This window comes from Schistocerca gregaria, unplaced genomic scaffold (genome assembly GCF_023897955.1).
Source record: "Schistocerca gregaria isolate iqSchGreg1 unplaced genomic scaffold, iqSchGreg1.2 ptg000378l, whole genome shotgun sequence".
In the NCBI taxonomy this organism is placed as follows: Eukaryota; Metazoa; Arthropoda; class Insecta; order Orthoptera; family Acrididae; genus Schistocerca; species Schistocerca gregaria.
This window is the reverse complement of record NW_026061824.1, coordinates 8,268,622-8,276,200: the sequence shown is the minus strand read 5'-3', so window position 1 is coordinate 8,276,200 and position 7,579 is coordinate 8,268,622.

Genomic DNA, 7,579 nt, shown 5'->3' with positions numbered 1-7,579 from the left:
TTCTGCATGAAAGGAGGACTAGCAGCCGAGTTGCACGGGAGAAGTTGAAAAGTGTTCATATGTAGTAAAAACCTGAGAAATCCGTCCGTTTTCGTCATTTGTTATCGAATCGACTTAAAGCCAGATCGTCACATTGGCCGCTCTTCTCTCTGAAACGGTTGTACTTATCGTCTGCAAAGCTATGTCGCGTACTGCGGTATGCTGAGACACTAAAAGCACCATAGTAGAACACAGATCAAGCTTCTAAGTTGATGTAATAGCCAGTAAGAAGTAGTACAATTCAAGTTTTAGGTATTGAATATTGACCTTTTAGCTGGCTTTGGTGCCTTGGTCATGAGCTAGGACCTTAAGATTCTGCATGAATGGAGGACTAGCAGCCGCGTTGCACGGGAGAATGTGAAAAGTGTTCATATGTAGTAAAAACCTGAGAAATCCGTCTGTCTTCGTCATTTGTTATCGAATCGACTTAAAGCCAGTTCGTCACATTGGCCGCTCTGCTCTCTGAAACGGTTGTACTAATCGTCTGCAAAGCTATGTCGCGTACTGCTGTATTCGGAGACACTAAGAGCACCACAGTAGAACACAGATGAAGCTCCTAAGATGACGTAATAGCCAGTAAGAAGTAGTACATTTCAAGTTTTAGGTATCGGTTATTGACTTTTTAGCTGGCTTTGGTGCCTTGGACATGAGCTAGGACCTTAAGATTCTGCATGAAAGGAGGACTAGCAGCCGAGTTGCACGGGAGAATGTGAAAAGTGTTCATATGTAGTAAAAACCTGAGAAATCCGTCCGTTTTCGTCATTTGTTATCGAATCGACTTCAAGCCAGAACGTCACATTGGCCGCTCTTCTCTCTGAAACGGTTGTACTTATCGTCTGCAAAGCTATGTCGCGTGCTGCGGTATGCGGAGACACTAAACTCACCATAGTAGAACACAGATGAAGCTTCTAAGTTGATGCAATAGCCAGTAAGAAGTAGAACAATTCAAGTTTTAGGTATCGATTATTGACTTTTTAGCTGGCTTCGGAGCCTTGGACATGAGCTAGGACCTCAAGATTCTGCATGAAAGGAGGACTAGCAGCCGATTTGCACGGGAGAATGTGAAAAGTGTTCATATGTAGTAAAAACCTTAGAAATCCGTCTGTTTTCGTCATTTGTTATCGAATCGACATAAAGCCAGATCGTCACATTGGCCGCTCTTCTCTCTGAAACGGTTGTACTTATCGTCTGCAAAGCTATGTCGTGTGCTGCGGTATGCTGAGACACTAAAAGCACCATAGTAGAACACAGATCAAGGTTCTAAGTTGATGTAATAGCCAGTAAGAAGTAGTACAATTCAAGATTTAGGTATTGAATATGGACCTTTTAGCTTGCTTTGGTGCCTTGGACATGAGCTAGGACCTTAAGATTCTGCATGAAAGGAGGACTAGCAGCCGAGTTGCACGGAAGAATGTGAAAAGTGTTCATATGTAGTAAAAACCTGAGATATCCGTCCTTTTCCGTTATTTGTTATCGAATCGACATAAAGCCAGATCGTCACATTAGCCGCTATTCTCTCTGAAACGGTTGTGCTTATCGTCTGCAAAGCTATGTCGCGTGTTGCCGTAGGTGGAAACAGGAAAAGCACCATAGTAGAACACAGATGAAGCTTCTAAGTTGATGTAATAGCCAGTAAGAAGTAGAACAATTCAAGTTTTAGGTATCGATTATTGACTTTTTTGCTGGCTTCGGTACCTTGGACATGAGCTAGGACCTTAACATTCTGCATGAAAGGAGGACTAGCAGCCGCGTTGCTCGGGAGAATGTGAAAAGTGTTCATATGTAGTAAATACCTGAGAAATCCGTCCGGTTTCGTCATTTGTTATCGAATCGAGTTAAAGCCAGATCGTCACATTGGCCGCTCTTCTCTCTGAAACGGTTGTACTTCTCGTCTGCAAAGCTATGTCGCGTGCTGCGGTATGCTGAGACACTAAAAGCACCATAGTAGAACACAGATGAAGCTTCTAAGTTGATGTAATAGCCAGAAAGAAGTAGTCCAATTCAAGTTTTAGGTATCGATTATTGACTTTTTAGCTGGCTTTGGTGCCTTGGACATGAGCTAGGACCTTAAGATTCTGCATAAAAGGAGGACTAGCAGCCCAGTTGCACGGGAGAAGTTGAAAAGTGTTCATATGTAGTAAAAACCTGAGAAATCCGTCCGTTTTCGTCATTTGTTATCGAATCGACTTAAAGCCAGATCGTCACATTGGCCGCTCTTCTCTCTGAAACGGTTGTACTTATCGTCTGCAAAGCTATGTCGCGTACTGCGGTATGCTGAGACACTAAAAGCACCATAGTAGAACACAGATCAAGCTTCTAAGTTGATGTAATAGCCAGTAAGAAGTAGTACAATTCAAGTTTTAGGTATTGAATATTGACCTTTTAGCTGGCTTTGGTGCCTTGGTCATGAGCTAGGACCTTAAGATTCTGCATGAATGGAGGACTAGCAGCCGCGTTGCACGGGAGAATGTGAAAAGTGTTCATATGTAGTAAAAACCTGAGAAATCCGTCTGTCTTCGTCATTTGTTATCGAATCGACTTAAAGCCAGTTCGTCACATTGGCCGCTCTGCTCTCTGAAACGGTTGTACTAATCGTCTGCAAAGCTATGTCGCGTACTGCTGTATTCGGAGACACTAAGAGCACCACAGTAGAACACAGATGAAGCTCCTAAGATGACGTAATAGCCAGTAAGAAGTAGTACATTTCAAGTTTTAGGTATCGGTTATTGACTTTTTAGCTGGCTTTGGTGCCTTGGACATGAGCTAGGACCTTAAGATTCTGCATGAAAGGAGGACTAGCAGCCGAGTTGCACGGGAGAATGTGAAAAGTGTTCATATGTAGTAAAAACCTGAGAAATCCGTCCGTTTTCGTCATTTGTTATCGAATCGACTTCAAGCCAGAACGTCACATTGGCCGCTCTTCTCTCTGAAACGGTTGTACTTATCGTCTGCAAAGCTATGTCGCGTGCTGCGGTATGCGGAGACACTAAACTCACCATAGTAGAACACAGATGAAGCTTCTAAGTTGATGCAATAGCCAGTAAGAAGTAGAACAATTCAAGTTTTAGGTATCGATTATTGACTTTTTAGCTGGCTTCGGAGCCTTGGACATGAGCTAGGACCTCAAGATTCTGCATGAAAGGAGGACTAGCAGCCGATTTGCACGGGAGAATGTGAAAAGTGTTCATATGTAGTAAAAACCTTAGAAATCCGTCTGTTTTCGTCATTTGTTATCGAATCGACATAAAGCCAGATCGTCACATTGGCCGCTCTTCTCTCTGAAACGGTTGTACTTATCGTCTGCAAAGCTATGTCGTGTGCTGCGGTATGCTGAGACACTAAAAGCACCATAGTAGAACACAGATCAAGGTTCTAAGTTGATGTAATAGCCAGTAAGAAGTAGTACAATTCAAGATTTAGGTATTGAAAATGGACCTTTTAGCTTGCTTTGGTGCCTTGGACATGAGCTAGGACCTTAAGATTCTGCATGAAAGGAGGACTAGCAGCCGAGTTGCACGGAAGAATGTGAAAAGTGTTCATATGTAGTAAAAACCTGAGATATCCGTCCTTTTCCGTCATTTGTTATCGAATCGACATAAAGCCAGATCGTCACATTAGCCGCTATTCTCTCTGAAACGGTTGTGCTTATCGTCTGCAAAGCTATGTCGCGTGTTGCCGTAGGTGGAAACAGGAAAAGCACCATAGTAGAACACAGATGAAGCTTCTAAGTTGATGTAATAGCCAGTAAGAAGTAGAACAATTCAAGTTTTAGGTATCGATTATTGACTTTTTTGCTGGCTTCGGTACCTTGGACATGAGCTAGGACCTTAACATTCTGCATGAAAGGTGGACTAGCAGCCGCGTTGCTCGGGAGAATGTGAAAAGTGTTCATATGTAGTAAATACCTGAGAAATCCGTCCGGTTTCGTCATTTGTTATCGAATCGAGTTAAAGCCAGATCGTCACATTGGCCGCTCTTCTCTCTGAAACGGTTGTACTTATCGTCTGCAAAGCTATGTCGCGTGCTGCGGTATGCTGAGACACTAAAAGCACAATAGTAGAACACAGATGAAGCTTCTAAGTTGATGTAATAGCCAGAAAGAAGTAGTCCAATTCAAGTTTTAGGTATCGATTATTGACTTTTTAGCTGGCTTTGGTGCCTTGGACATGAGCTAGGACCTTAAGATTCTGCATAAAAGGAGGACTAGCAGCCCAGTTGCACGGGAGAATGTGAAAAGTGCTCATATGTAGTAAAAACCTGAGAAATCCGTCCGTTTTCGTCATTTGTTATCGAATCGACTTAAAGCCAGATCGTCACATTGGCCGCTCTTCTCTCTGAAACGGTTGTACTTATTGTCTGCAAAGCTATGTCGCGTGCTGCGGTATGCGGAGACACTAAAAGCACCATAGTAGAACACATAGGAAGCTTCAAAGTTGATGTAATAGCCAGTAACAAGTAGTACAGTTCAAGTTTTAGGTATCGATTATTGACTTTTTAGCTGGCTTTGGTGCATTGGACATGAGCTAGGACCTTAACATTCTGCATGAAAGGAGGACTAGCAGCCGAGTTGCACGGGAGAATGTGAAAAGTGTTCATATGTAATAAAAACCTGAGAAATCCGTCCGTTTTCGTCATTTGTTATCGAATCGACTTAAAGCCAGATCGTCACATTGGCCGCTCTTCTATCTGAAACGGTTGTACTTATCGTCTACAAAGCAATGTCGCGTGCTGCGGTATGCGGAGACACTAAAAGCACCATAGTAGAACACAAATGAAGCTTCAAAGTTGATGTAATACCCAGTAAGAAGTAGTACAAATCAAGTTTTAGGTATCGATTATTGACTTTTTAGCTGGCTTTGGTGCCTTGGACATGAGCTAGGACCTTAACATTCTGCATGAAAGGAGGACTAGCAGCCGAGTTGCACGGGAGAATGTGAAAAGTGTTCAAATGTAGTAAAAACCTGAGAAATTCGTCCGTTTTCGTCATTTGTTATCGAATCGACTTAAGGCCAGATCGTCACATTGGCCGCTCTTCTCTCTGAAACGCTTGTACTTATCGTCTGAAAAGCTATGTCGCGTGCTGCGGTATGCGGAGACACTAAAATCACCATAGTAGAACACAGATGAAGCTACTAAGGTGATGCAATAACCAGTAAGAAGTAGTCCAATGCAAGATTTAGGTATTGAATATTGACCTTTTACCTGGCTTTGGTGCCTTGGACATGAGCAAGGACCTTAAGATTCTGCATGAAAGGAGGACTAGCATCCGAGTTGCACGGGAGAATGTGAAAAGTGTTCATATGAAGTAAAAACCTGAGAAATCCGTCCGTTTTCGTCATTTGTTATCGAATCGACTTAAAGCCAGATCGTCACATTGGCCGCTCTTCTCTCTGAAACGCTTGTACTTATCGTCTGAAAAGCTATGTCGCGTGCTGCGGTATGCGGAGACACTAAAATCACCATAGTAGAACACAGATGAAGCTACTAAGTTGATGCAATAACCAGTAAGAAGTAGTCCAATTCAAGATTTAGGTATTGAATATTGACCTTATAGCTGGCTTTGGTGCCTTGGACATGAGCAAGGACCTTAAGATTCTGCATGAAAGGAGGACTAGCAGCCGAGTTGCACGGGAGAATGTGAAAAGTGTTCATATGTAGTAAAAACCTGAGAAATCCGTCTGTCTCCGTCATTTGTTATCGAATCGACTTAAAGCCAGTTCGTCACATTGGCCGCTCTGCTCTCTGAAACGGTTGTACTTATCGTCTGCAAAGCTATGTCGCGTACTGCTGTATTCGGAGACACTAAGAGCACCACAGTAGAACACAGATGTAGCTCCTAAGATGACGTAATAGCCAGTAAGAAGTAGTACATTTCAAGTTTTAGGTATCGGTTATTGACTTTTTAGCTGGCTTTGGTGCCTTGGACATGAGCTAGGACCTTAAGATTCTGCATGAAAGGAGGACTAGCAGCCGAGTTGCACGGGAGAATGTAAAAAGTGTTCATATGTAGTAAAAACCTGAGAAATCCGTCCGTTTTCGTCATTTGTTGTCGAATCGACTTAAAGCCAGATCGTCACATTGGCCGCTCTTCTCTCTGAAAAGGTTGTACTTATCGTCTGCAAAGATTTGTCGCGTGCTGCGGTATGCGGAGACACTAAAAGCACCATAGTAGAACACAGACGAAGCTTCTAAGTTGATGTAATAGCCAGTAAGAAGTAGTACAATTCAAGTTTTAGATATCGATTATTGACTTTTTAACTGGCTTTGGTGCCTTGGACATGAGCTAGGACCTTGACATTCTGCATGAAAGGAGGACTAGCAGCCGAGTTGCATGGGAGAATGTGAAAAGTGTTCATATGTAGTAAAAACCTGAGAAATTCGTCCGTTTTCGTCATTTGTTATCGAATCGACTTAAAGCCAGATCGTCACATTGGCCGCTCTTCTCTCTGAAACGGTTGTACTTATCGTCTGCAAAGCTATGTCGAGTGCTGCGGTATGCAGAGACACTAAAATCACCATAGTAGAACACAGATGAAGCTTCTAAGTTGATGTAATAGTCAGTAAGAAGTTGTAAAATTCAAGTTTTTGGAATCGATTATTGACTTTTTAGCTGGCTTTTGCTTGGACATGAGCTAGGACTTTAAGATTCTGCATAAAAGGAGGACTAGCAGCCCAGTTGCACGGGAGAATGTGAAAAGTGTTCACATGTAGTAAAAACCTGAGAAATCCGTCCGTCTTCGTCATTAGTTATCGAATCGACTTAAAGCCAGTTCGTCACATTGGCCGCCCTGCTCTCTGAAACGGTTGTACTTATCGTCTGCAAAGCTATGTCGCGTACTGCTGTATTCGGAGACACTAAAAGCACCATAGTAGAACACAGATGAAGCTCCTAAGATGACGTAATAGCCAGTATGAAGTAGTACAATTCAAGTTTAAGGTATCGGTTATTGACTTTTTAGCTGGCTTTGGTGCTTTGGACATGAGCTAGGACCTTAAGATTCTGCATGAAAGGAGGACTAGCAGCCGAGTTGCACGGGAGAAGTTGAAAAGTGTTCATATGTAGTAAAAACCTGAGAAATCCGTCCGTTTTCGTCATTTGTTATCGAATCGACTTAAAGCCAGATCGTCACATTGGCCGCTCTTCTCTCTGAAACGGTTGTACTTATCGTCTGCAAAGCTATGTCGCGTGTTGCCGTAGGCGGAAACAGGAAAAGCACCATAGTAGAACACAGATGAAGCTTCTAAGTTGATGTAATAGCCAGTAAGAAGTAGTCAAATTCAAGATTTAGGTATCGATTATTGACTTTTTAGCTGGCTTTGGTGCCTTGGACATGAGCTAGGACCTCAAGATTCTGCATGAAAGGAGGACTAGCAGCCGATTTGCACGGGAGAATGTGAAAAGTGTTCATATGTAGTAAAAACCTTAGAAATCCGTCCGTTTTCGTCATTTGTTATCGAATCGACATAAAGCCAGATCGTCACATTGGCCGCTCTTCTCTCTGAAACGGTTGTACTTATCGTCTGCAAAGCTATGTCGCGT